The sequence below is a fragment of the Pinus tabuliformis genome, chromosome 3_2 (genome assembly GCF_031772625.1).
Source record: "Pinus tabuliformis cultivar Carrire ecotype Pingquan chromosome 3_2, CPIR1, whole genome shotgun sequence".
NCBI lineage: Eukaryota > Viridiplantae > Streptophyta > Pinopsida > Pinales > Pinaceae > Pinus > Pinus tabuliformis.
The window spans coordinates 427,492,363-427,515,098 of record NC_142302.1 but is presented as its reverse complement, the minus strand read 5'-3'; positions in this window follow the sequence as shown (position 1 = coordinate 427,515,098).

The following is a 22,736-nucleotide window of genomic DNA, read 5'->3' as shown; positions in this document are numbered from 1 at the left end:
AAACAATGATCAAAGGCATAAGAACTCCAAATAATTTATATATACTCAAAGGAGAACAACAACAATGCTATCTAAGCAAGAATGCTGAACACTGGGTATGGCACAAAAGATTGGGTCATCTAAGCTTCTCATTGATAAGGAAAGCATGCAAATATCAGGCAGTTCGTGATCTACCTGACATCAAAATTGCAAACAATACAATATGAAAATCATGTCAATTTGGTAAGCAAACCAAAACTAATTTCCCTAAGAAGGAAGGATCAGCTAGTAGGCCACTTGAACTTGTCCATACTGATGTATGTGGTCCATCTAGGAAAAGATCACCTCAACGAGAAGAATATTTTATATTATTCATTCATGACTTTTCCAGGATGTGTTGGATAGGACTTATGAAGCATAAAGGTGAAGCTTTCGAAAAATTCAAATCGTTCAAAGCCTTGGTGGAGAACAAATCAGATCGCAGAATCAAATGCCTCAGGTCTAATCGAGGAGGAGAATTTACCTCGAATGAATTTTTCGATTTTTGTGAAGAACATGGAATAAGAAGGGAATTCACTACTTCCAGGACTGCTCAGCAAAATGGAGTAGTGGAAAGGATGAACAGAACGGTTCAACAAATGGAGTAGTGGAAAGGATGAACAGAACGGTTCAACAAATGGCTCGTGCTATGCTTGATGAGTCTGGAACTCCTGCAACCATCTGGGGTGAAGTCACATTTGCTGCAGTTACTATTCTCAACAAGACAAATGTGTGGGTAAACAACACTCAGAATCCTTGTGAACTTTGGTATGGTAAGACTCCCATGGTAAAATACTTCAATATTTTTGGAAGCAAATGCTACATCAAGAAGACTGATGAAAATCTTGGCAAGTTTGAACCTAGAGCAGATGAAGGCATTCTCCTTGGTTACTCTCCCCACAACAAAGCATACAAGTGTTACAATAAAAGACTTGGAAAAATTGTTGAAAGTATTGATGTAGTGGTTGATGAAGAAGGAAACACTCCTAGGTAGGTAAAATCTGAAGATTCGGAAGATGACGAGGACTATCCATCAACATCAAATCAGATTCATGAGGAGGAAGAAACCCATGAGGCACCAGAAGAACAGATAAGGATGGAAGAAAAGACTCCATCCAGGTACGTTCAGAAGAATCACCTAGAATCTCAAATTTTGGGGCAAAAAAAGACAGGTGTACAAACAAGAAGAACAATTTCAGAAGCTTCAAGCTATCTAGCATTGCTCTCCTCCACTGAACCACAAAATGTAAGAGAGGCATGCAAAGATGAATGCTGGGTAAAAGCGATGGAGGAAGAACTTGAGCAAATAAAAAATAATAACACTTGGGAGTTGGTTCCTAGACCAAAAGATAAGAATGTCATAGGAACAAAATGGATATTCAAAAATAAGTTGAATGAAAATGGAGATGTGATTAGAAACAAGGCCAGACTTGTTTGCAAAGGGTATGCTCAAAAGGAAGGCATTGACTTTGAAGAAACTTTTGCACCAGTTTCCATAATAGAGGCCATAAGGATGTTCCTTGCCCTTTCTAGCTTTCAGAAGTTCAAAGTATTTCAAATGGATGTGAAGTCTGCTTTCCTGAATGGAGACTTGGATGAAGAAGTATATATTGAACAAAAAAATGGGTTTATTCTTGGAGATGATCCAAAACTTGTATGCAGACTCAAAAAGGCTCTCTATGGCCTTAAACAGGGTCCAAGGGCATGGTATTATCGGTTGGATAAGTAACTCCATCAGCAAGGTTTTATAAAAGGATCGACTAATAGCAATCTATATATAAAAATTGACAATGATAAGTTGCTAATACTTGTTGTGTATGTTGATGATATCATCTTTGGTAGCAATGAAGAAGACATGAGTCAAAATTTTGCCTTGGTGATGCAGAAATAGTTTGAAATGTCCATGCTTGGTGAGCTCACATATTTTCTTGGTTTAGAAGTCCAACAAAACAAGGACAACATTTTTCTATCACAAACTAAGTATCTCAAGCAGATCTTGAAGAAATATGGGATGGAGGATTCGAAACTAGTATGTACCCCTTACGGTGACAGGATGCAGCTTCAACACAAATGATGAATTGGCAACAGTACATCAACCAACCTATAGATCCATGATTGGTAGTTTTCTCTATCTAATAGGTACCCGACTAAACATTGTGCATGCAGTGGGAATAGTTGGAAGGTTTCAGGAAAATTCGAAGGAAACTCATCTTCGGCAGTTAAGAGAATTTTCAAGTATCTTCAAGGAACTCAAAACTATGGCTTATGGTATCCTAGAGGTACAGATCTCACACTTCATGCATATACAGATGCAGATTGGGCAGGAAGTGTGGATGATAGAAGAAGCACTAGTGGTGGTGCATTCTTCATGGGTCCTAGATTAGTATCTTGGTTCAACAAGAAACAAAGCTCTATTGCAGTATCTACAACTGAAGCAGAATATGTAGTTGTTGCATCTTGATGCACTCAACTCCTTTGGATGATGCGAACAATGCATGATATGCAAATCACTTGTACTCCACCTATCTCCATTTTTGTGATAATACAAGTGCAATCAGTATTTCAAAGAATCCTCTCATGCATTCAAAGACTAAGCACATACCGATCAAGTATCATTTTCTCCGAGAACAAGTGCTTGAAAAAAAGGTCAGATTGGAGTATGTTCACTTTAAGGGACAAGTTGCTGATATTCTCACGAAATCACTGCCTAGGGAGACCTTTGAATACCTCAGACAAAAGTTGGGGGTAGTTGATGCATCATCTTGCTACTGAATCTTGTTTGTTTCAGAGAGTGTTGGTTATACCCGAGTTTCATATGGGGTATACATGTACATACACTAGTTTATGTGGGTACAGTCGTGTATATGTTGACTTGAAGAAAAGAAAGGATGAGAAGAATCTGATAAGGGTCTGTCAAAGACCATCTGGCACAGGTTCAGGGGGAGCATATATTCTTCTAATAATGCATTGTTGGCATTATCGTAGAAGATCTTGGTTCAAATTTTTAGTTGTTTTGATTTCAGGAGGGGTAAGTGCAAAAGGAGAACATGGATACTGATCTGAATAATGATTGACAGATGCTGCTGATGTTAGTCAGAGTCTTGCTGTAGATATTTTGTCTCTATATTTCTTTTGTCAAGGTCATGTAACGGCCTATCTTGGTTGCCCCACTATGCCTGGGATGGATAATGTAATGTGCTTATTATATCATGTATCCCCACTTGGTTGGGAGTCGTATGTATGAGTCTTTGGTGATAGGAAGGTCAGTTATGATGTATAAAGTTAGATTTCTTTTGTAGAACATCTTCTTGTAGATCTTGCCTATATGTCAAGGGGAGCTTGGACAGCACAACAGAGTAGATATTTCAGCATGTACTCAGGGGGAGCATAACCCTTTGCCCTTGATGTCAAAGGGGGAGAAAAGACTTTCAGTGATTTTGGGTTGCCATCAAGTCCAAAGGGGGAGATTGTTGGCATTATGACATAGGTTTGGCACAGGTTTGGCTTGATGACATAAGTGTTGTCCTTGATGGCAACTCACTCAAATAGCAGATCATAGTTCAGGCTCTCAAAATGGTAGAAAATGAGACACCCGGAGGTTCCTTTTCACAAAGCTGCGTACATATGTAGGTGCACTGAAAAAAAGGTGCGTACATATAGGCAGGTGTACTGAAAAAAAAGTGTGTATGAACAATACACATACTTTCATGTAGAGAAAAGTGTGCACACGTGGGAAATATTATGGTTTGTCCTTGGTATTTAGTCCGACATTTTTGAACCTATGGTTTTTGTCCGTGGTTTTGTATCTAAAGTATTGAACCCACGTATTGGGTCCCTAATATTGGATCTCTATGGTTTTGGACCATGGTTTGAGTAAGGCCTAGACTATAAAAAGGAAAGGAGATCATTTGGCTGGGGTAGATTGTTGTGTTGAATATCTTGAGAAGAGCAAGATCTGAAATACTGGTGATCAGTTGGTGAGTTATATTTGAATCTGAATCAAGGAGGAACCTGAGCATTACAAGATGGTTAAGATCTACTGATGGGTCAAGATCTCTTTGGCGCATGATTAGATCTATAAGTTTGATAATCTGGGTCTGATTAAGAAAAGGGATAAATTATCATTTATAGATCTATACCCGTAGGTCCAACATAGTGGAGGTGCATATACATGCAGGTTCAACACGGCTAAGGCACAAATATACGTGGGTTTGACATAGCGCAGGTATGTATTCTACGGGATCGACACAGCAGAGGCGTGGACACCCGCAGGTTCGACACAACAGAGGCACGAATACCCGTAGGTTCGGCACAACAAAGGTGTGGATACCCGCAGGTGAAGGAAGTAAATACTGCGTATGTACGCAGATTTATATTGGTGAAGTAGCAGACTTTTCTTGAAATATGTTTTAGCTGCTTTTGTTTGCTACTGCAGTGTTCCGAGTTCTGAATTGGTGTTTGGTTACTGGTACTATGTTCTGAGAAGCTATTGATTCAGTATTTGTACAAGGAAGTTGGTTGATTGTAGTTCTATTTGATGTTTGATTGATATTCATGGATCCAGTCTGAAAATTGATGAAACGTGGTCCCTAGAAGAAAAGAGAAGTCTTTTGTAGGTCAGCACCTACGTACTAGTACCTCGGCTAGTGCAATAGCTAAGGGGGTTGTAGCTCCCTTCCAGGAGAATCTGGAGAACGAGAGAAGGTTGTAGCCTTCTGCAGGTTGAAGCCTGCATGGTGGTATAAGACTGCACTAGTACAGAATCATTGTAAAAAGAAGTTCCTAATTGAAAGAAGAAAGAGACATATTGCAGTAGGTGGTTTTCACCCACATTGGGTTTCCACCTTATATCTTGTGTTCTTTTGTGTGACTGTCTGCTCTACTTTTCTATTCCTGCTTACTATTATATGGTTCTGACACATAGACTAATGATAAACATTTGAAGAATAAATTAAATTATAAGCCTTGAAGGTATACACAGGTTTCATTAGTCAAATCTGCATATCTTTGTATAAATTGAAAAAGAATTTGATAATACTGATTCATCCCCCCCTCTAAGTATTATTTTCAACAAAATAACACTCTGACTCTTGAAATGATGGGCTGAAAAGTTCAAGCCTTTAGCCCCAAGAAGCCTTAAAGGAAAGGTGGTAGCCCTCATCTTATTTATGAGGTGAAAAATCACATTGATTAGCAAAGGAGGGAAGGAGTGTCCAAAAATATCTATAAATACAATTTATGTAGAAAGAAAAAGAAAGAATAAGTAGAGAATTGCTATGCTTACAAAATTTCTCCCTAGATATCGAGCATACCATTAAGAAGATAATTCCATCATTGAGATCGTATTCTATACTTGTTTGAGAGAGAGAGAGAGTTTGCTAGGAGATTTGATAAAGGGAAATCCTTGTTGAGAGCTTTTGAGCACCATTTCTCAAAAAATTCTTTTCAAATGCCTTTTGCACTTGTATTGTAACTCTTCTACCACCAACAATAAATAAGGGGGACCATTTTACTAAATTTTGTTGATTGGATTGCTTCATTAAGCTTATGCATTATTTAGTGTAGCTTTTAGTTTATGTTCCTTAATGTATTGTTTCCATTACTTTCAGTGCTTTCTTTATCCATGTTTGTCTACTAACAACATCTAATTGCTTGTATGCTCATTGTAGTAACAACCAACTCTAAGGAAGGTGTTTTTTGTACTCATAAGCAACAAACACACCATTAAAAGATGGTGACCCGACTTGTTGCCTTTTTTTAATCTAATGATTGTTTTGCAGGACCATTCCCTCTTCATTTTCACCCCATTGGGCCTCTGTTATTTCCATGGAATTCTACAGGCACCCTTAAACCTGCTTCTAACCTTAAAAGACATATTTTTTATTTTTCTCATTAGTCACATGATTTTTATCACAGATAGACACGCGATGCATGCATCTGTGTAGAAAATAACCCATGCGGGTTATAGAGAGCTCAAAAATTCGTTGTAATTTTTCTGTCCTGAGTGATAGACAACCTTTAGTGAAATGCCTTCACATATGCATTTTTTTTACTGTTAGGTAGATTTTTTAATTGCCTTACTAACCACTATTAGTAGGGAAATTAATTAGTCTTTACTTTCAAAATTTTCATTCCAAACACAACTTAATTAGGAGAAGAGTAAATTTCCATAATCCATACATATTTTAATTTTTTTTTGCCCATTGCACACATAGTTGAATTATGGGAAGAGTAAGTGGCCATAATCCACCCATATTTTCAACTTGTTTTGCTATTTTTTCACAAGTCACATAGGTTGATTACGAGGAGAGTATGTGACCAAAAATCCAGATATCATTTTGACTAACCAAAGAATTTTTATTTCATTAGTATTGGGACTAAGACCTTGTTTTCTTAAATAAAGGGAGTAGCTTGTGCTCCCCTTTCATATTTTAGACAATCCTAAGCTTGCATCTGAAAGATTTCTTAAAACACTTTGTTTTTCCATCTCCCTTTTAGGCTCACATAGTGTAATAGGAAGGAAGTAAGTGATCCACTTTCCACATATTATTTCTTTTCATGCAAGGAACACGCACACCTTAGTGTAAGTAGGGGATTTTGTAAAGGATCAGTTGAGTATCCACATTACTACACACTTTTTATGCTCACTTTTTCACTTGCGCAGGCATTCCACTCCACACACTAAGATAATCTAGACTTTGTACAAATGACATCTAGTTTCAGGAGATTTTGTACTTAGTTTATTTTATCATACCCCTTCACAACATAAGTGAACTAAGACTCCCTAAAATAAACCATAACTTGAACAAATTAAATTCCCCATAGGAGACATAAAATAATTTATAGTTCAGGTTAGGATCATTGGGGGTAGGCCTCCCATAACCTGCCATGGTCATGTTAAATTTTGAAACATAGAATTTATCTTTTAGAGTGCTTAAAACCCTTCATCATCCCACTAAAAATATTATCGACGCACCTCATAAACCTGATTCAAAGGAATTTCAACTTAGGTCCCAATGCGTGTGGTACTATATGGGGTTGTCCAACTTGTATAGTGCTTGATATTGATGACTGACTACAACGAAGCTCGAAAATTGATTTCCCTCGTGGGACGAAGATATCCTAGTGACCAAGTTTAGGGCATATTTCCTTATAGGCGGAGGTGCAGAAAGAAATCAAGCCTTTTGATTACCTTGGTTGATTCTTTTGGCTGTTATAAGTGTTGCTAGTTCTTTCGGGACATAGCGCGAGTACCAGTCAAAAAATATATCTTCAAAAGCCCCAATTACTTTGAGAGTGGAAAGGACAAATATATTTTGTTAGGATTTTTTATCATACGAAAAGCAAAAAAAAACCTTTTTCTTGTTTGATTGATCACATAGCATAACTTAAAAGGAAAGTAACCATTTATTTTTCTCTTTATTTTATGCATTTGATTTACTTTCGTTGATACATATCCCCCCCCTCAACCATAGGAGTAACACAGACTCCATTTGACACCATAGGGGACCCAACGGTACCTTGTCGCTCTAGGTGCTTCCAAAACCTCCATCCATTGTTGGGAGGTTTGTCAGGTCTATCTCCATTTCGATGTAGAAGACATCACACAACTATTATTATTGGTTCATCCTTTATTGGTGAAATTTTGATTGGGACCCCTCCCCCTCAATGTACTCCTTTGACTACCCCTCAAGGGAGTCAATGCAATGCTTCAATTTTATAATGTTCTAGATATCTCGATCTTCTCTATTATATAATTACAACTAAGAGTCTAACTAAATGTATACTCCTAATTATTGTAATGATTAGACATTAATACATATTAAATATATTAACTGTAATCATTAACTATATTCTTTTGTTGTAATATTAATAAAGTATGCATTTGGAAAAAACAATGGATCAAATGAATTTATAAGCATAATCGCAAGCACTGCAAAACAATCATAGTACTTACAGTAAGAGAACTATAGTTAAGCATATTCGAATAACTTGTGGAGTTTATCTCACAATGATTTTGGTGGAGGTTTTACATGCACCGGTGTGTGGAGAAAACATGGGCTCACACATAAATGTGGAAAAAATGTGGACTACACTAAATTACAATCGTATAAGTCAAACACATGCTTCAATTCTATCGGAAAAAAAATATGAATTATTTAATACTAAAATATTAGCAATAAAATACTTTGGTACTAAGTGCGACGATTCCCCCATTTAAAGCTTCTTGCTCACAATGGAATTTCTCTGCACTTTTTTACATATCCTAACATCAAGCATATTTGAAAATACGAACACATCCATTATTTACAATTAAAATATGATTAATAGTATAGGCATAAGCCTACAATGAGAACTATTTATATCCACACAATGAATGATTCTATAATATCCCTAGCATACGATACCATAGAAACTCTCGTAAAATTCTTGTATTACATATTACAAAATATTACTAATTTAATATAATATATATAATGAAATATGTGGATGCAAGTCATGAGATAGTTTCTTGAAGAAACCATTGTAAAACTAATTTTAATATTCATGAAACCGAAATGCCTATGAGAACAGAAGGGTGAAGAGAGGAACTCAATTCGAGAAAAAGGTTTCATGGAGGAGTGTTGATGTAGGAGAATTAGAGCTTCGAAGCCATTAAATCTTCGATGTGAAAAATCTTTAAATGGGGTGTTGATTTTTGAGAAGAACTTATATTTTTCATTTTAAATAAATTATATTTTCTAACTTGGTATATTTTTATAATTTTTATAAATAATGTTTAGAAAATCTATGGAAAGGTGATATTTTGTCCATAATGAAAAAGAAAAATCCACCTTCAAAAGCATGAGAAATTGTAAGGATATATTGAGTGATTTTAAAATTTAGAAAAAATTGATTTATGAAGTGATTTATGGAAACTTTATGTAGTGATTTCGTGATTTAGTAAAATGTGATATATTGATTGATTTATGAGTGATTCATGGAGTGTTTTTTGGATTTATAAAAAGCTATTTCATTTTCTTAATTCTACTTATTGTAATCCTATGGGAAATGAGAATGAATGGCCATATGCATGTAAAATCAAACCAAGATAGAGGAATGAGTGTTTTTTGAATAATTTTATGTACACAATTTGTTGAATGAGAGTCAGTCCTAGGGGAACTCACTGTAGGATTACTTCATTTATTACGTGGCCATCATTGGATATAGTAGTGTCGCATAAATTATCGATTAGACATAAAATACCCCTTCAGGAGTCTCATTGGGATGAGGGATTCCAACATTAAAAGATAAGTTATATGTGCATTAATTTCTTTAAAAGAATTTTCATATGCATGCAATTAATATCTATTATATTATATTTCCCTTAGAAAAAAAATTGCATACGCATCATATTAATATATATTATGCTAGATTTCCTTTACAAAAGAATTAAATTTTGGCATGTAGGAATTAGCTACTTTGAAAAGAAGTATATGTTTTCATGTAAGAAAAATAGGTATCATGTAAAGCAGTATATATGTCAGATCTGGAGGTAACTCCTCAAATGTAATCATCTTATTCATTCAGGTAGTTCATTATTATATACAATGGGGAGTGATTGTTCAGTTCATCTCCTGATGACTCGTCATTTCCTTTATTATGTATTTACAATAATTACAATTATTCACCCAATCCCTATGATTAGGTTTCAACATTCCCCCCTTAATCTGAAGGGACATTGGTGAGTCCAAGCATTGTTATGAATTTTTCAAACTTCTCTCTTCCAAGCGCTTTGGTGAAGATGTCTGCAATTTGCTCATTAGTGGAACAATGGCGAATATCGATTGTTTTGGCCTCAACATGATGTCGAATCAGATGATATTTTGTATTGATGTGATTTGTTCGATCATGGAACTTTGGGTCCTTGGCCAACTTTATTGTTGACGTGTTGTCAACCATGAGTGGAGTCGATTGTACTTGTTTTACCTGCAAATCTTTCAGAATTTTCCTGAGCCACACAATTTCTTTTGTTGCCTCAACTGCTGACACATATTCTGCCTCTATTGTGGAATCTATTGGCATTGGTTGTTTGCATGATGTCTAAGAGATAGCTCCTGATCCAAGACTCATAACATAACCTGAAGTAGATACCCAAGTTTCTTTGTCTTCATCAAAGTCTCAATCAGAGTATCCAATTAAGCTGAAGTCACCCACCTGTGTGTACTTGAATCCAAAGTCTTGGGTTCCCTTCAAGTACTTTAGAACTCTTTTTACAGCATACCAATGTTCTTCACAAGGCTTTTGCATAAAAATGGAGAGGATTCCAACAACAAACGAAATGTCTGGTCTGGTAGTAGTTAGGTAGTTGAGACTTCCTACAAGCTATTTTTACTTTGTTGCATGCTCAAATTCTTATCCTTCAATGAATGTGAACTTTAAGTTTGGTTCCATTGGAGTGGTCAAAGGATTGCATTCAGTCATGCCAAACCTGTTCAACAAATCTCAAATTTACTTCTTTTGAGAAATGAATATGGACTTCAGATGTTGGGTTACTTCAATACCAAGATAGTAATGAACATAGCCCAAATCAATCATTTCAAATCCTTTCCTCAATTCCTACTTTATGGATGCAATATAGCTCTCATTGTTCCCTATCATCAAAAGATCATCTACATATACCACAAGATATACAACTGTTTTGCCAACTTTCTTGATAAACAAGGTTGCATCATCAAGATCATAATGTTTGAAATTGAGTTTCGGAAGATGCCCAATTAGTTTTTCATACCAGGCTCGTGGTGCTTGTTTGAGGCCATACAAGGATTTCACAAGTTTTCATACTTTATGTTCATGTCCTTTTACAGCAAATCCTTCAAGCTGGGACATAAAAACATTGTCTTTCAGATCTCCATTCAAGAAAGCAATTTTTTACATTCATTTGATGGAATTTCTAACTGTTCTGAGCTGCTAGGGAAAAGAGTGTCCGAATGGTAGCCCATTTTGCTATGGGGGAAAAAGTATCCTCATAATTGACCCCTTTTGTGCAAAACCTTTTGCCACAAGCCTGGCTTTATGCTTGTCAAGTGATCCATCAACTTTATACTTATTCTTGTAGACCCACTTGTAGCCAATTGGTTTGATTCCCAATGGAGGATCAACGAGATTCCAAGTGACATTCTTTATCAAGGCATCATACTCATTTTTCATTGCTTCTTCCCATTCATCATGAGAAGCAACTTCTTTGAAGGAAGTTGGTTCAAAATTTGTAGACAAATTCAATTCACAATCATAACAAACATCCATATCAACAGGTGAATCAAAGTCATCTACATCACCTCCATTTTTCCAGGTTGAATTTCTTGTCCCTGTCTTTCCAACCTCATAAAGATGAACACTTTCAAGTGTCTTTGTCAGCCACTTAGGGAGACCTTTTTGAGATGGTCCAAGTTGCTCCGTTGATTGAGTTGGGACTGAATCAAGATTGAGTCTCCCAATTCTGTTAATCACGTCACTCAAAGTATCATCCATTGTTGGAGTTTCATGTGGGGGAGAGTGTGCTTCAGAAGAAGATTCCATAGGTTGATCTAGTATAGCAATCCCCCCTTCTAGATGTGGAATCTGATTATCAAATTCTTGAAATGTTTTTGCATTTGTGAATCTATCCAAGCAATCAAGCTGCCTCTCAACAACATTGTGAGTTTTGCATGATTCAAGAAATATTACATCTCTAGATACAACAAAATTTTTATTGACTTCATCATATAGATGATATGCTTTGGAGGTGTTTGAATAGCCCAGGAAGATCCACTTACGACTTCTTGCACCAAGTTTGTTTCTATGTGCCTTTGGTATCAAGGCATAACATGTGGAACCAATGACATTGAGATGTTTTACTGAAGGAATGTGCCCATACCACATTTCATAAGGAGTCTTGTTCTTAATAGCATTAGATGGACATCTATTATTTACATATACAACACATAGAACTGCATCAACCCAAAACATCATTTTTACATTTTTGAAAAACATCATGGAGCGCACCATATTTAAGATTGTCATATTCATTATTTCAACGACTCCGTTCCGTTGGTGATTATACGGCACAATTGTTTGATGTTTGATCCCATGTTGGCGAAGATAGTTTTAAAATTCATTTGAAGTGTATTATGTCCATTATCAATGTGAATAGAGCCAACATGAGATTGTGCATCATTTTGAATCCATGTATGAAAGTTATTGAATGTTTGAAAAGCATCAGATTTGTCCTTCAATAAATAAACCCAACACATTCTGGTGTAGTCCTCAATAAATGTCATCATATATTTATTTCCATTTGTAGAATGAGAAAGCATTGGACCACATAAATATGAATGAATGAGTTCAAGCTTTCTATGTGCTCTGGAATCTGAATCATGAAAATACTGTTTTATATGCTTTCCTAGAATTCAAGCATCACATTTCTTAAGCTTCCTAGGAATTGCAGGCAAACCAGTAACACATGTTTTCTTCAACAAGTAGAGGCCATCAATGTTCAAGTGTCCAAATATAGCATGCCATAATAAAATTGATGGAAATGTACCTTCTTCATAATTTGAATTGTAAGAGAAATTTTGTGCATGAGTAGAGCTACCCTAAAGCTTGAGAAGCCTTTCTTCTTCTACCCTATCATGACGAGTGAGTTGTCTGATGCTTTTCTCACCTCAAGGTTTCCATAAAACATATTAATGGAGTGTCCTTGCTGGAAGATGTGGACCAAGGACAACAAGTTTCTCCTCAACTGTGGGAGATATAAAACATGATGTAGAAGAAAGTCTGGATGACCAGGAAATCTAAGCCTAATTGTATCAAGCCCTGATGGCTTGAGTTTTGATTTGTCTACATAGTATACTAATCCATCAATATTGTTAGTAAATTCTTCAAAAAAATCTCTTCTAAAAGTCACGTGGCAAGTTTCTCTTGAATCAAGCAACCAATCATTTTTCCGAGAAGCAAGTGAAGCATTAAATAAGTCTTCATTTACTCCAATATTACAGTGTGCCACAACATAGTGAGTGAATTCAAGTGCTTTACCTTTCTATTTTTCATTTTATTTATCTTTGGGTTGGTTTCTTTCATGCTCAATTCTATCTCAAGGAAACTTGCATGTGGATGCATCATGTGACCCATCTCTTTTGTAGCGTATGCAGTGCAAATCTGACTTTTCTCCTTGAGAGTGTCTACCCCCCCACCTATGAAATATCTTCCTCTTCCTCTCGAAAAATTTTGAGCAAGATTATTTTCTTTTTGTTCAAGGGACACAACCTCTTCAGAATACTAAGGAGCTGTTTTCTTCCCAAAAGCTTTCTCTCTTTCAACAATTTTCTTCCCAAGGAAGTCAAAGGTAATATTTTTGAGGTTTCCATTTGATTGCAATGAATCAAGATAATTTGAGTAAGAGGGATAGAGTGGCTTGACAAAAGCTATCAGAGGAATGTATAGTTCAACATTAGTGACTTTGATATCATGCATAATAGATTTTACTTCTGATGCAAGAGCAAGATGATCATCATTTTGTAATTCAAGGGTGAACAATTTAATCATGAGTTGAACAACTTCAAGTGCAGAGTGTGAGTCATAGAGTTCCTTTAGATTTTGTAAGGCTTCAAGAGCATTTGAAAATGGTGAATGATGGTGACTCATCTCTTCATTTACTAATTCTGCAATCAATGCATAAGCCTTGCTATTCTTATTTTCCCAAATGGTGAATTCTTTTTCTGAGGTAGTATGTTCTAGTTCTTTGTCTCCATCTGCAACACACACTCCTTTCCATAGCTCATTATAAATGAGAGTTTGTTTGATTTTTCATGACCATTCAGGATGGTTCTCCTTTTTGGTGAGAACCACTCCCACAATAGATATCATTGAATGCATTTCAAAGAAGTGTACTATGTAATTCGACTACTGGTTAACTTTGTAACCAATCAGCTGTGCTTAAATCCGGTTATGTACATGGATTTTCCCTTGAGGGTCCTGCTTATCTGACCAATCACTGTTGGTCCCTTCATTTACTTCTCCTTTTGTCAAGCGCTACTTTCTACGCCATTGATATCGCTTCTCCAGATCCAATTGATATCACGCCCAACCGAACAAAAAGGAATTACACTCGAGTTCATAACCTTATCACGTCCATTTCTAACATTAACATGCGTGCATTTCGGAAGGAATAGGTGTTCGATAAATCAACCAATGAATGTTCCCGATGGCTAGAACTCAACGAGGTTTTAATCCCATTGTATAAAACCTTATCGCGTCCGAAATTTAAATTAACTCACATGCATCTTTTGACACAATCGCCATCATATCTGACCCGGCTAATGGAACGGCTATCACGTCACCCACTCACCAACTTGCTTGGTCAATATCCAACATTGATCAATCCCGTTTGATCCAATAGCTATCGCTCAATCTCATCTGAAATCTTGCACGATGCATAAAAAGTCGAGAGCGCGTGAGAAATGTGGTTTTCTCATGTTACGTCTTGCTCCATGAGGTTTATCGCGTGAATTTTTGGAATTCTTCTTAAAGCCTTTCAGGTGCGCAAGATACTGCTTACACTTATCAATACCACCCATGTGCTTAATTCATATAAAGACACTTAAGAAAAGGTTTAACACTTAAACTTAGTATTAATACTTAAACTCAGTATTTACGCTTAAACACTAATCGACTGTGATTTATAAATAAAATGTATGAACAAAGAAAAAATACTTGATAACGAGTCGAACATCTATAGCAGTTGCCAGAGAGGGGAAAACCCGTAGAACAATTATCAAAATTCTTGAGAGAGGGAAACCAATGGTCAGTTATGCAAAATAGACAGAACATAAGTAGAAAGGAGTTACAAAGCAGAGAGTGAAGCCGAAAATTGTGTCGGCTCTGATTCCATGTCAGAGCAGGAGGTAACTCCTCCAATGTAATCATCTTATTCATTCAGGTTTTTCATTATTGTATACAATGGGGAGTGACTATTCAGTTCATCTCCCGATGACTCTTCATTTCCTTTATTATGTATTTACACTAAGTATATTTATTCACCCAATCCCTATGACTAGGTGTCAACAATTTGCATGCAAAAATAATTTTTATGCACATAGAAGTTCGATTTTTTGAAAATGTCGGATAAATTAATGAAAAATAAAAATAATTTAATGCGAATAATATTGGAAAATATTTGCATGAGTTATTGAAAGATGAAGACAATTCAACGAGAATAATCTTGAAAATATTTGAATGAGCTATTGAAAAATGAAGATAAGTTAACGAGGGAAATTCTTGAGTGGATTGAATGGGTTCTTGAAAGGATTTTCATGCGTTGTAAACAAAGAACAATTAACTAGAGTAATTGGTTTAAAATAATACATGAATCCATGTGACCCATGTTCTTGTCTTGAAATGACCCTAGCAAATTTGTATTTGTTTATGCATAGATGAAACAACTATTCGGGGTAGGTTGCTTGAGAAAGAAATATGTGTTCTTGCATGCATGGAAAGAATGACTATTATTTTTTCTTTGAACAAAAATAACTGTAGAGGTACACAAAAAAAATAGTCATGTTGCTAGTTCTCTTGAAACAAATAGTTTCTTATGCACATATAGATATAGCTAATGTGTAGGAGGAAGATGGCACTTACTCGTCTTATGTCTCCTGACGACCATGTCTTCTATCGTCCATCTCCTAAAAATCACTTCTCCTTACTTATACTTACTTATACTTATAGGCTGCTGTAAATGATAAAGCTTCTGCTGCGGAACCTGTTTATGTTGTTTAATCACCCGCTACCGCTGAACAAGATGCTGTGGTACTTGATGCAACTTCGGGAGGCGACTGATTTCTGTTTCCTTATCTGCAATTTCAGGATCGATTTATGTAGCTGATACAAAGAACTTATTTAGTTGAACCAATATCAGATACCTTTTCTGTTGCTAAATCATAAGAGGTTAAAACTTCTGCCACTGAATGAAGAATATTATGCCGAAGGATCTACTACTTCACGTAATTATTTCACTCACAGCGTGGTGGAACGATATCTCTTTCCCGGTTGGGTGCTATCTACTAATCATACCATTGAAAAGTCTGATTTCGCTGAAGATAAAGATATAAGTAGGCTTAGTGTTCTTAGAAAAGAATGTGTCTTTTTGTGCTTAATTATTTATACAGATCTTGCATGAAAAGAATAAGTCATTATCATAGATTTCTTGGATATATATATATATATATATATATATATATATATATATATATATTTGCATGGAGAGGAGAATATAATTATTGTGTTAGAATTTTAAAGTGAAATGTGTAATTCCATGCAATAAATATGTTAGCTTTCCTTTCGATAACTACATGTATATACATCCAAGAAATAATAATTATGATGTTAGCTTTACTTGGAATAGAGCACATATTTTTACGTACAATGGATATTACAAATAACTCTCCTTGTAAAATATGCTCTTGGAAAGAACAAGTAGTTTCATGCAAAATAATAGTATCTTTTATGTTAGCTTTCCCTTGGAAATATTATGTAGCTGCACGTAAGATTATGTTAGATTTGTTTTGGAAACATTATGCATTTGTGTGTAGGATTACGTTAGATTTATTTTGAGAAACTATTATGTATCTACATGCAATTGTGAAAAGTTTATAAATTCGCATGAAAAAACATGGTTAATGTGCTAGGTTCTTTAGAACAATAAGGAAAATTGTAGTGGTTTCCTCTTGGAATTGAAGTAGTTCTTTTGTTAGGGGAATATTAGTTAATGTGGTATTTATTTATATAGATTTTATAATAGTTATATACTTATGATTAATGCATGTGTAGTGATTGTTAAGGTAAGCATGTCACAATGTCTTGTTTAAATTTCATGTATGCACATGAATAGATATTGAAGCAACACTGATAATGATTGATTATTGGTTGATTATCTAATCATGATATCAAATTTTGCAGACAACAAAAATGGTAGGGAAGAATGGTGACTTATGCAAAGGCTATATTATGCTTAACATTATGGTAGGTAAACAACTAATTATCCAAGAAGATTGAGGAATGTAATTTACAGGATGATCTAATGATGTGAACAACTAGCTTCAGGATTGTTGGGTAAATGATATCATGATGATTGTAATAAATTCTAGCTGGACATGTTGTTTTTAAGAAGTATTATCTGTATAATATTTTATTATAATGGTTAAGGGACGAAATTCCTAACAAGCCATTCAGTGATGGTTGAACACCCTCACGAGAATTTAAAAATAAAATTAAACATTTTCTTATTTTCACCCTATGAGGACTCTAGGGTATATGAATGTCTAATGATGTGGCTTCCAGTTGCGCCCTTTTTATGATGATGATTCCTTGCATGATGTAATGTTTGTATTATCAGGGATGTGATTAATTAACAGAGTTAAAAGAATTAAGGATTATATGCAATGTTACATTAGGAATCTCAAGTTAATATGCCACAACAATGGTAGTTAATGGTTGTGTAACTCACTATTCTTTTACTAAAGATTACTTTATATAATGATTATGGTTTATCTAATGGTGATTGGAGGATATGGAAAGTAATTTAGAAAGTTACACATTGGTAAATGCTGTAAAAAAATCCTAACTCCATGCATTTTCTTGCAACGTTACTAGGGGATGTTACAAGTGGTATCAGAGAAAATGGTTGCAACACTCATGCCTTTAAGGAATAATTAAGTGGAAAAAAAGTAGAGGTATGTCTCTAGTTTGCATCATCTCAGGTATGATTATAGTTGAACTTGCAGTATAGTACATGTGACATGAGATGCATGATGAATGATTAATGACCACATTAAATAATAGTGAGCGATAATGTTGCCTTCAAAGTTGTGCTCATGACATTTGAATATTGATGTGGATAAAAGATAATAAAATTTTTGTTACATCTATCAACAATCCAGAGTAGTCACTAGTGATAGTGAAGAGTAAATACTAATCCTTTCGATGGATACTCTTATATAGTATTATTTTGTTACAACAAAAATTATGTGTATTTATGCATGAAGTTATAGAAATAGAGTATACATCCATATTGTAGGAGCTAGTAGACTGGAGTCTGTATCTAAAATAAAATTTGGTGGAGTATATAATTTCTATATGAAGGATATTGGGTTATTTATATTAGAAACAAACAAGTGTAGTTTCTATGGATGATTTAAATATGGCTTTTTTTTGTTTAATATAATTATAGCTGATGAGACAATCGATTTGAGCTAAAAAAACAGAAATGAAATCATGAATTGTGAATGAATTTCCTCTTAGGGAAAATAAATCCAAATTCTTTGGGTATTATTTGAACGTTATTTAAATCATCTAGTAAATGTATAGTTAATTCATATGATGTTGTAATCATGCTAGAATACTAGCCTCTATCCAGAAGTTGAAATGAAAGACACATGGATTGTTATGAAACCAACTCACAAAAAGATAGAAAATATAGATTGACGACTTCAAAATCAGCCTCTTTGAGGGGGCAACCTCCTTTACATTACACAAATGAATAATTAATGGATGATACTAATGACAAGACATCCTTTCTATATATAGGATTCTAAGGGGTCCCAATACAATCAGAGTGTACATAACAATAATATCATAGGGGCACAAAAATAACAATAATGGGCTTCTATGGGGCATAGTAATAACAACATGGGGACTATAGGGGCATAGTAATACAATAAGGGGGTTGCATTAATAAAAATAAGTGGTTACACTAGTAGTATAGGGACCTAACATTGCCCTCTCCTTCAAAAAGTGTTTTCCTCAACGCTTGAGTAGTTTTCGACGTTTCTGTATAAAATTATCATCCTCCCACATGGAATCTTCGATGGATAAGTTCTTCCACTTGATGAGATACTCTAAAATTGATCAAATTCATAGCTGTCGATTTTTTTTTGTGTCTTCTTCTGATTCCAATATGATTTGTCCTTCCTCATCAAGTTCTAGAAATATTGTTTGAACTGGGATCCTCTCTCCTATAAGATTTTGAAACTTTGTAGAGAAAAATTTATAGCTAAAATACCACGATGACTTGTTTGGAGCAGTGAAACCATAGAATCTAAAGCTCTGATACCAAATGTTATGAAACCATCTCACGAAAAGATAGAAAATATAGATCAACGACTTCAAAATCAACCTCTTCGATGGGGTAACGTCCTTTATAGTACACAAATGAAAAATTATTGGATGATACAAATGAAAAGACCTCCTTTCTATATATAGGAGTATAAGGGATCCCAATGCAATCAAATCCTACATAACAATAGTATTGTAGGGGCACAACAATAATAATAGAGGGCTTCTATGGGGCATAATAATAACAACATGGGGACTATATGGGCACACTAATACAATACAGGGGTTGCACTAATAACAATAAGGGGTTACACTAGTAGTATAGGGACCTAACATGGATAGTAGGCTCAAGGAGGCCCAAAGAGTGGGATGTTGAGCTCCAATTTCCGCACAGACTAGAGAAAAATGGATGGAGATAAATTCCATGATTCTCAATTTGATTGGAATTACTATGGGAGAGAAAGATAGTAAATTAAAACGACACTAGTGGGAGTGATAGACTAGTGGAACCCTTAAATAAAATGCATGATAATGCTAGGGTAATAGGCATGATGCTACTAAGAGAAATCCTATATTAAACCAAGTGTGGTCATTGTCAGAAAATTGTCCTAGTTGTGAAAATGGCTCAACTTCGTCGTGGAAACCAGTTCTCTTTGGTTAGGAGGAGCATTATTTAGCCCACTTTGGTTCTCATAGTTGATCAAGTTAATTAATTATATAGTTGATGTGTTAAAGATGAATTTTCTGTATATTCATGTAAGCATTTTATGTTCACCTTGACAGGAAATAATCCTATGCCCAGAAAGGTATTATTGGAAATGTAAGTTCACTAGTAGAAAATGACTAATTAGTTACTAAAATAAGGAATAAATTTTCCATATAAGCGACTATTTTTTGGTTGGTGACCAATAATAGCTAATTTATAGTACCTTATAACGTGACCAACTTTTATTCGTCTTTAACTTAGTCATTAATTGGTTGTCTCAATTTTATTGTCTAGTAGTATATCTAGTCATTAATTTAGACATTATTTTGGTCCTTAATTTGGTCATTAATTTAGTCATTGATTTGGTCATTCATTTAATCATTGATTTGGTCATTAATTGTCACAATTAATGATCAAATATACAACAAATATATTACTAAAATATCACCCGAGAAAACAAATTAATGACCAAATAAATGTGACCAAAATGTTGAGATATTGTAAATTAGATACTAATAGCTATATATATGAAAATTTTAGTCATCATTTGAAAACAATTAATTATCAATGATATATGACTAAATTTTAGTCGTGTTATAAGATACTGTAAATTAGCTACTAATAGTCGTATATATGCACAACTTAGTCCTCATTTGTAATCATAAATTTATCATTTGCATTAGTCATTTATATTTTTCTATAGTATCATATTCATTTTAGTCATTTAGCCGTATATTCATTTTATGTGTTCATCATTAATAAACATAAAAAACTAAATTAGTAGTTTTAGATTGATTTTATGTTTTCATTAGTAATCAGCATAAAATAATTAGTATGATTTTGCAACTAAATTAAAAAAAATGGCATACAATGTACATGTTCATTTAATATGAAAACATAAAGTTACATATGTTAATTACACTACTAAGTAATATCAAGTGCAAATATAAATAAATCCAACCACATAAATTATATTATACAAAATGTCAAGTATTACAATATGAGTTTCCAACTTAGTATTGGTTGGAGTACAATTTACACATGAAATATTGTTTCATCACTTCAAAACATTATCATTGTGATGCCAAGGCATTGCAGGTGAATTCACGAACTCTTAAGATTTGACTATTAGTCTTTATGTGTGCCTTATGCAGGATACTGGCTCTATGGGTACCACTAGACCAAGGCTCTTCCCTTCCTCTTTAATTTGCATTTTGTCGCTCTAGTATTACTGTTCTACTCTTTCTTCAATTCTTTCTACTTACCATCAATACTAAGTTCCTTTCTTGAAAAAAGAGATACAATGCAAAGTATAAGACATGAAAGTTGATTAACACTGGAATATAAAATAAAGAAGACTATAAAATATTTATATGATATATATCTCAACATCAACAATATTGTTAATGTCATTTTTCCCCGTAAAAACAAGAAACTAGAACAAGTTTTATTTAGTTGGGCAGTAGTGGCCACTCTATGGCGAGATGATTTATATAAACAAAGAAAATAAAATGTCACCATAAAATAATTTTTTAACCTACTATGTTCTCAGTGTACAACATTTTTTTATGAAATGTTATCTTCAACTAAAGTAACAAATGCAAATAGACGCACACATTTCTATCCCAATATTTTGAATTCACATGTTTATGGTACATTGCAATTTTGATTTTATCCAACATAATCAAACACATTAGAGCTAGTAATTTCTATTAAGAATGTTTCATGCTTCACTTTTGTAGTTGTATCATTTCCTAAAGGTATCTTTAAGAAGTAGTGACACTTCAACAATAAAACTAGTCAGTAGAAATCTAATGGGTGGAGAAAAGTATTACTGACACAAGATTACAACAATAAACTAGAAAATAATAAGACAAAACTTTGTAAATTGTGATACTAAGTGGGAATATAGCTTCAACATAGTAATGTTCAATTGTCAGTATACCATTTAGAGAGAAAAGGAATCCAATTCCCAGAAGCCAACAAATTATGTACGCCCCTAGTTTTCCCTGTAATTAATTGAGAAATATTAGCACATGCCATTTGCATTTAAAATATTTGATATGATTTTGTAAATATTCAAATAAATCTTAATGCTACTCATTCATTTTTCTCTAATGCGGACAAATTTGAATATGCTAACCTGTTTTTGAACTGGAGAGTTATGTAATTCATTGTGTCCAAAATCATTGCTTATTGTCATGACTATTTTTTTTAATGATCATGCGATGGGCCTATATAATATGTGATCAAAAAACATATTTTTCAAAATATATTCCATATTTGTAATTGAAAGCTAAATTCCCTTCCAGTTTATGGCATTCAAACAAACCGAAATATTTTTCCTTTAACAAGTCACTCTTGTAATATATTACTAAATGAGCAGCTACGTAATGAATTTATTTAGTTGTGGGATACTAATAAATCACAAATACATGCAACAAATAACACCACTATGTCCTAGGCATGCCAAGTCTTTATCCTCTTGGTTGGAAATATTACTTCATGGAAACAACATATTTGACAGAAAACTTTTCTGAAACTAACCAACACCAATGTATCCAACACTATCGACATTTCTATTGGCATGCCCTCAAAATGTGTGGAAGTATCAAACACATTTCCTGCACTTCCCTATACAAACTCCTCTTTCTTCATGTCTTCATAGGAAGCCCTCAAGTTCGATACTCTTGTAAGTACCACTATAAAGTTCTAGCTCTAAAGGCACTCAGATTTCAAATAGATGAATGTATTGTATCTTTGTTCTAAATGATAGACACAATGATGGAACCATCATGGAAAAATGGATGAAATTTGTGCTCATCAATTGGAAAATGAATTAATTACTCTTAATCATGGTAATTTTGATACTACATAAGATTTCATT